We start from the raw sequence: 8736 nt of genomic DNA on the forward strand, positions 1-8736 counted from the left end.
ATCCATACAATAACACCTTTAGACCAAGATATGGGTTATACTTACAAATTGATCTCTTCAAAAATTATACGCTCCTGGTGCTTTCATCAAGGGACTTTGAATCATACCTCAAATTGAGCCAGTTCTTCTGAATGAGTTGACTCAGACTCCCTTCTCTAAATCTATACGTATATACTCCTGGGGTAAACCTTCATTTAATCGCTAATAGTGATGCCTTTACGGCCACGACTATACGCATTGATGGAGATCTTTTAACAGACTTACAAACATCAAAAAAACTTCCTGGCTTACTTCTTTATTCAACCAAACGATAATCCGGAATCGCTGCGGTGGCTATTTTTTTTTTTATTTGCCGCCTTAGTCCCCATCAGCTCTTTTTCCAGGCGACAAATTCCTGTTTATCGCTGCGGCTGTGATCAGCGACGAGTATTAGGTTCACACGTTTCTGGCCTCGAACATTTTTTGACGTTGAAAGTTTTCGAATTTGTTCGGACGTCCCGTGCTCACTCGCGGGCAATTCAGTGGGGTAGAACAGCCGGAGGTGGGGTCACATATTCATCTATACACCGGATCAATCTAAGCGCTTGTCGTAGGGTGGCAAAATACTTCGACACGTACATCCTGCGCTTTTTATTGTGCACTTCTAGGCAGCAAAGATCATGGGAAAATCACCGGAAGTTTACTACACAGACTGGTCTAGCGCTATCAATCGTAAGGTAATTTTGACATCGAGATGTCATTTTCAGTTAAGGGCCAGCTGTTTCGCCTTGGAGAAACTAAAAAAACACTGGCGGCCAACCAGCGAAAGGATACCCGCTTCAGCTATCGCTTCGGTTGTCGAATGCAAACCGCACTGCAGAAATATCGCTCAAATTAGACAATCGCCTGCTTCGCCTGTTTATTGGTAAGACAGGCTGCGGTAGACAGGCTCAAAGGCCTACTAAATCGATACTGAACTTGATAATATTATAAAATAATGGTCTAGAAGGAGGCCTTCGACGACAGTTAAGCTTATTAAGGAGTATACGTTGCATGCGAACATGTATAGATGAAGAAGTGAGTTAGGGACGAATTGATACTGGTAAAGGGAACCTTTTCGGTGAAAGACCAAGTTAAAAGGGTTGGAGATGGTGGTTAAAAACGGCCGGAACTAGGCTATGGGTCAAGTCAATTTAATTGAAAGGTTAGAGGTGCTGACAAAAACTTGATTAACATATAATCATTCTTTAGAGGTGTGTATATATATATTGCGAATAATAATTCATCTTTTGTTAATGTCAGGTGATGTACGGTGCACGTCAGCGGTAAGCTGGATCAGCGGGCCCTGATTTTTTTTAGGCAAAAGCTTAGGCGCTCAAGTTGGCAGGTCTACATAGTATAAAGAGCACGTTTTCTTTTTTTAATAGAAATGCCCGTTTGAAATGAGAAAGACGTTTACTGTTCTTTTCAGCTAGTTTTTTTTTTATCCATTTCAGTAAAACAACCCATATCTCTCTCGGTAATTATTTTGATGCATTATAGAAGCAACTTTAAGCTTACAAGGTTAAGACAAATCAGTATCACTATGAATAGCTGCTACAGTTCCCCGTTATCGTAGCTAAAAGAATAATTCTAGTCGAACATCGCCCTATCTGAAGCTAGGATTACCGGGGTTTCTAAAGTATGGAATATTACTATATATATTCTAAAATTATCTATAAAGGTTCATGTACCTCGCTGTGCAGTCACAAAAATTATTATGGTTTGTATGATGTCTTCTATTAAGGTCCATCAATCAGAATACTGCTACCAATTTCATGATTCATGGTGTCAAAAATTCCACGTAGTCCTAAAAAGGTTTCGCTACCCTCAACAGAGACTATATTGCACAACCTCACGAGGGTTTGTGTGTGAAAATACTTTCATGACCTCAAGTTCAACTTTTTTTAACGAACTCGAAAAGTGCAACTCATCAGATTACGTTTCATTTAGGACGCTTCACTTTGCACGACTCGGTTTTTACGTTCAGTGAACGAGTTCATCAGATCTAACCATCTAAATGTGAAAGAAATTAGGTGGAAAAACTTGTAAACATTTTTATTGTAACTGAAAATGCTAGGTGCGGGTCTTCTTGTGTTATTTTTTCGTGTATATATATATACCTTGTATATTTTTAAGTGTGTCAAGATTGAATTTTCATAGATAAACGAGAAGTGTGTACTCTATTATACCAACTGAGGTTTTGTGGTAACTTTGACTGGCTTTACAGATACCCGTTACATGTAGTTGCGATCGTGAATCCATAAACTAGCGTTTGTCAGCAGAAAAGACGGTCCCTGCTAATTCTCTTCAGCAATACTAGACCCCTAAATGTAATGCAAACATTATAGGTTTACCGGGCCGCTTCTAATTACGTGGGCTCCAATGAATAACAACAAATCTTTTTTGGTCCGCATTCAAATGAAGAATTCTAGATAACCACATTAAACCCGCGAAATGATCGTACTAACGAAATAGCTATGTTCGCGAACTCTTCATGGTTTTATTGTTGCGCTAAATTCTTTCAAAGGAAGCATCCGTATCCGTTTCATGGGTTGGGTTCCCGGACCTTCGATGACGAGGTTGACTTTGTTGGTAGCCAAAGAAACAATTGCTAAATGGCATAATAATGTCAACTGGCCTTTATTTCCACTTGTCTATATGAGTTAAAATCTAGTACCGATACTAATTGTTAACGCCTGGCAATCTGCGACAATCTAAATAATCATAATTATTATGATTATCACCTTATCTCAATTTAATCTATCAGTAGGCATCCATGTTACATTTTTCCAGGGTGCCCAAAATCTACTCTTCTCGTAGTCGTTGAGATTGCCGTCGAGAGTTACGACGAGCAGATGTTGTTCTATTTGAGGCCTGTGCGGCTAACTCGCACTATGGCTTTGGATTGCTAATAACCCAAGTGGTATATGGCGAGTGTACCAAAAAACGGGTAAGGCCAAGCCATCCCGAAAAGCTGTAAGGCCTTAGAATCGATCAAGTAGGCCATGGTCTGCCCAACTGCCAATGCCATTTCCGTTATCTTGGCGATCTACACCGAAGAAAAAAGGTGAATGAAGTAAACGTCAACGATGGCTTTATGTAAGTGCAGGCTCCTAAAAGTAGTTACTTATCAAGTACTGTTATCGGACTTCTTTTCCGATTCCAAAAATCTTCAGGTTGTTAGTGATAATGCAGCTAACATTTGTATCTTATCTTAGTTATACGATGATATGCTATTTCCTCATATCGTAATAGAGCTTTTTGGTTTTCTGTGTGTGTGTGTGGAACAAATGTGGAAAATTGATTGAAAAAGCAAATATAATTAAGATAGATTTATTAGAAAAAAAAGAAGTTTAAGCATTATTTGGTTAGATTTTCTGATCATTCTATTGCATTTAACGGTAACTATTACGCGACGAGGGAAAGCACTGCTAGCGCCGACGGCCGTAGCAATTTGATGCGGCCTATTTGAATTACCGCAAATTATTCGATTGCTAGGTAAAACAGTTAATGATTTTGTCCCTATTATTTAAAGTTGTTGCAGTATTCTGTAACAGCGTAAGGTTAACTGCCTTGCATTAGGCAGTGGGTTCTTTGCCCAAATTATATAACATTAGCATTGCACGATACATTCGTGTGTGCTTTACTTTATTCGATCGCTTTATCTTTCCTAGAAAATTTATCATAAATACGTCGTAAAGGGGTAAGATCTTTCTAACTAGAAAAAGTGCTCAAACACGAATGTAGTACGTTAGCGTTCATATGATAAAGTCTCGTCTAAATGAAGGCACGTTTTCTATTTCAAGTTAGAAAAACTCAAGGAAAAAGATTACAAGAAGAGGAGGCAACTTTCATCGCGTTTTGATGATACTTACTTAAAAATTGAACGTGATCCCAAGATTTTGTATACGCTTAGGTTTCCGAGCTTGGTTCGATGCTACGTAAATTACATAATCAGCTTTCACCTTAAGGGTAACACACTTTTCAACTGGAAATGTCATATTGTTACGGATGCGCCACGTGAAACACAATTTGTGGCCCCTTGTATGGAAATATTGTCCACTAGGGCGAAAATCATTGGAGTGTGGGCACCAGGCTGTATATTCTGAGATCGCCTGTGTACATTTTATGTAAGATCTTGTAATCACTCAAGTAAGCTTAGAGATTTTGGCAAGGATAGTGTATACATACAGGCGAGAGCCCGAAAAGTCAGGACTCACGCTCAGAGAGACAATCACTCGCATTAAGTACGAACGGCCCGTCAGATGAATAGGCCCAGCATTAATTATCCTGCCGTTTATTCTAATGTACTGACTAGTAAAGCCAAGAGGTACCCATTTGTAATACGTCTTTAGCACGCGTTTGATTCCAGGCACGCAAGTCAATGGTCTAGTTAAAGGCCAGTTTTTTTTTTTCTATACAGGTCTTTTGTTTCCCTTAACAAAAAGTCAAACCCAGCTGCAGCTCATTCAGTCCCGTCTTCACACTGCATCAATTTGGAAACTATTCGAAATATATAATTGATTTTGTCCAATTTCGAAACAAGACAATAATTAATATACAACTCCTGTAGACCAATGAGATCATTGGCAATGGACCTCACGATTCAAACACGTAGAGCGTGGTACAGTCTACAGTGGTACGAAGACTATACTATGTACTGCGTTATAGAAGTCATGCTCTGTCAACTGTTTTACTACGGGCAAGCAAAGCCATCGAAAATATTCTTTGTCAAATGATATTAAACATCAACAACACAGAGTTACAAATACTAATTTCATTGCTTTCGACCCCATCTCACTGAACACACCTCAATGTCTCCTCATACCGTTCGTTCAATGATGACACTTCGAAGCTCCGACCTCACCCACCAGCTTCGTGTTTAGCCTAACAGCACTCGACCGATTCCTCGTCTGGATCGCCTAACCACTGATCAACTCTTCGATCTAGACCAGAGTTGGCTTATGACATAGCCTGAACAGTATCCGTCTGTGTGTCGTTGACAGGCTCCCGCTGGCATTAATACGAGCGGGAAAGCGGGCCCATTTATGTTTTACGACGTTTCCTTTCTTATCCACAAAAGAGCATTCTGTCCAAACCAAGGCCAGCATAAAGGATTGAACACTCTCTGCCAACCTGTGTGGAGCAAATTGGAGGGGTCACGCATATGATTTCATGCAGATGAACGTATCTTGCCAACAGAGGCCAGACTAGACCAAATTTATTTGGGGGTAGCTGAGCCACTCGACTCTGGTGGACGAGCGCTGGTCGTACGAATACACACATTCACCAGCTACATTTTAACGTCCTTCGCGCGTGTATCGATATAAATTATTCGTTATAATGAAAGTATGTATAGGCAAGAGTGGCATAGATGATTTAAATTTGTGCCTTGCTATCAACCTTGTGTGGGAAATACGCGTTTCGCACGTATATCCAGATTCGAGCAAGTTACTTACGCTGAACTGACCTATCGTACCGGATCCGTTACTGCCGCATCCATTAGATGGAACTCCATATCTCTACCATGCATCGTAGAGTAACACTGTTCGGTGATGTCTGAAAAGTGTTTATTGGAAGTAACACTGTCGTGCACCCATTACAGATGAAAATGGGCGTAGCGTCGTGTATAAACCTGGTCCTCGAGGCTTTCATTTAGTTCTCTGCTGTCTTGTCTTATAAAACCGTGTAACCCAGCGTTAGGTTTTAATACGATCAACTTGTCCAATAGGGGAATTGTTGGAGCCATGCGGTAATAATCAATAACGATGTAACTTATTTTAAGTCATTTTAACTCACTCATCTCATAGCGGCAATGCTGTGTTCTTATGGAACGCTTGTTAACTGCTACAGGCGCCTGGCTGTATTTGTTGATAATTGCTATATTTGTGCATTTTTCATTTGTTTCTATAATGGCTAATGTATACACGGGACTTTTTATTTACCAGAAGAAAAGAGACCTCTTTTATGTCGCAAGTTTTTTTTTCTAAATATTCTATTTCTAAATATTCAAAGCAAGTTACCGAAATAGCGAACTCTTTCCATTAGGGTACGGGGATAGTTGGCGTCGTTGTTCACTAGGTTAAGTTTGCCATTAATACAATCAACCCAGCACTTTACAATCTACAACTTACGTCCTATTATTTATCTATTGAGATAATATGTTGCATTTATTAACTAATGACAATGTACTATAATATGCAGGCCCGCTGAAGCTTCCATTTGCAGCTGCCGCTCATTTCATCATTAGTAAACGAGTCGTACCACTTTGGATAGCTGCCGGCGAAGAGCTTCACTTTATATAGGTTCGCAAAAACCCTTCTAGCGGATGTTCTCGCTCTTTATCGATAACACACGTACAAACATTTACCGTTCCTGTTTCCTGCTACATGATACGTCTCACGTAAAAACACATTTTTCTAATCATCAGTTACCAGCTTGTCTTTCTTCTCGTGTTTTAATTCCTTTATCGGTATATCTCATAACACTGGTTTCCAGATATGCTGCAATTTGCCCACTTGCGCTCTTTGTATCTATAAAAAAAAAAACGCTATGAGTATAGAAAAATATAAATGTTAAGAAACAACAACAGCTGATTAGATCCAGAGTGACTTTTCGGGAATTTCAAACGACTCCGATAAAATAACGACAGATCCTCGATCAATTGGCTGTAGAGATCAAGAGATCTCTACAGACGACTTCAGAAATAGCAAAGCGTATACGCTGTGTCCGAAAAATTAAGCATAAATTTAATGAACATGGCTTACAAGCGTGCATCGACCAAGAACTACTTGGCCTGCTACCGAGTCGATCATAATTTCGATTCCCGGCGTTGTAATAAGCTGGTAGCCTCGATAGCGATTTAGGAAACCAATTGGGAAAATTGTTGATGTACAAGATATGTGCCTATCTAGTTATAGAAGCATGTCAATTTAAAATTCAATGCGCCCTTTGAGACTCTAGTTAAGAGCAGAGCTGTTACAAAAATGTCGTGTAGTTCATGATATAACTTACGGTCACCACTGCCACAATCGGCTCGTTACGACGCCAAGGAATAACGTCCATAAATAATATGATTACTTATCTCTTCATCATACAGTTCAATAAGATAATGTATTGTTCATCTTTTCAGCTTTGCGACGCTAATTAGACAAGTCGTGGCTTTAAGAAAAAAGTATCGCTTGCTCCCGAATTGATCTGCCCCCCCCCGCTCTGCAGTTAATCTACGTATTCTGATGCATTTGAACTAGCTTTTCCTATAATTAGTCGCAGTAAAATAGGCATTCAAGTAAAGGTTTAGCGATAATGATGTTTCGGAAGTACAAAACTTCAGGCACTATTGGACCGAAGTAAACGGGAATTTATCGACTAGAGACTATGCACATAACTTCAACTCGCCTGCGCATCACGGAAAGGATCGAGAACATAGAATTGTTATTGGGTATAAATCTAAACACTGATATGATACTATACCTTACGCGTATTCAATTGCTATTTTCGATTAGTAGTATACTACTACTACTTCAATTTTAGCTCAGCGCAAGGCTAGGTATACACGGAGGGTTGTTCCGGATGTTTGGCAAAATAGGAAAAAAAAAGTGTCCTAGTGTTGAGTTTGCAAAATGCCAACCGAAAAAAATTAGCGCAAAATTCTGTGGATATCAACTGGGTAAACTAAGCAGCTAAGTTGATAAATGAATGATCCTTGAATTGTCGTTAAAATGTCCAAGTGATTTTGCCATAGGACAAAACTCGGTCCTGACTAGCTTTCAAGGGGCTAAAAGCCACCTTCCACCTGAACTGGAAACTTTTTTCTTTGTGCTTTCCCGTCAAACCTTAGAACTATTTAGATTTGAAATGTTGTTATTCATTATCTAGATTGATACAAGATCTATAGATTAAAGTTTTTGACTATTTTGATTTAGTGAGCCGCGATTCTTACCGGAATGAAAGTCGCCCGTTCCCTGAAGGAAACTAGGAAGTCGAATGATCTCAACTCAAAGTCTCAACTCAAAGAAATCGTCTCAACAGAGACGATTTCTTCAAGGTTTACCATAGAAAATCTTCTGTCTATCGCTAACCTATTGCCCCAAAAGCAATGGTATCGATCAAACAAATTGAGTCTTTACAAATTGAGGCACCAGTTAGCGTTTCTAATTGTGATTCAATATTGCAATGGCCGCGTTATCTACTTGGCTCTACTCTTTAGGGTCACATTAAAGCTCATGCTGCAAATGGATGAGACAATTTTCGTTTTTGGCTGACCGTTTCGCCTCGAACCCCCCACCATAAACCAATCCACTTCGGGATTATAACGTTGCCATCGCGCCAAACCGCCTATTCAGCTGATTAATATGACCTTTATTTGTTACCCAGGTTACGCAAGACACTATCAAATTATACGCTTTGATAGTATTTAAGATCGTTCGACGATATCTATGTGATTCCGTTTCGCCAATTTTACGTACAGCCTGAAGCGTAACACTAGATAAATAAACTATAATTACTTAGTGGACATTCCTTTTTATTATTATAGTATTGGTAATATTATATACTGAATTGTACCGTACGATTACGGTTAGGTTGTTGGAGTCGCTTTTCAGTGATATTTAGTTTTTTTATTATATCAATTTTAATATTATTTTTATTTGTAAATTACACCATTTGAATTATATCGACGTCAATGTGTTGTCGCGTTTCGTTTTGTCGTTTGTT

General features: G+C 39.2%; 1 long non-coding RNA gene across 6 annotated transcripts in view; it reads left to right on the plus strand.

The window, feature by feature from the left end:
- LOC111250226 (uncharacterized) overlaps positions 1 to 7493 on the plus strand; it is a 39807-nt gene extending 32314 nt beyond the window's left edge. For 3 of the 6 annotated variants that reach the window (XR_002673226.2, XR_002673228.2, XR_002673227.2), the window contains 3 exons: positions 747 to 904; positions 2815 to 3120; positions 7154 to 7493. This is a non-coding gene — a long non-coding RNA (uncharacterized LOC111250226). The remainder of the gene's footprint in view (positions 1 to 746; positions 905 to 2814; positions 3121 to 7153) is intronic. The other 3 variants (XR_002673229.2, XR_002673230.2, XR_015326557.1) reach the window with 2 other exon arrangements.
- The last annotated feature ends 1243 nt before the right edge of the window (positions 7494 to 8736 follow it).

The sequence above is a fragment of the Varroa destructor genome, unplaced genomic scaffold (assembly GCF_002443255.2).
Source record: "Varroa destructor unplaced genomic scaffold, Vdes_3.0 BEIS01000004.1, whole genome shotgun sequence".
Classification (NCBI taxonomy): Eukaryota; Metazoa; Arthropoda; class Arachnida; order Mesostigmata; family Varroidae; genus Varroa; species Varroa destructor.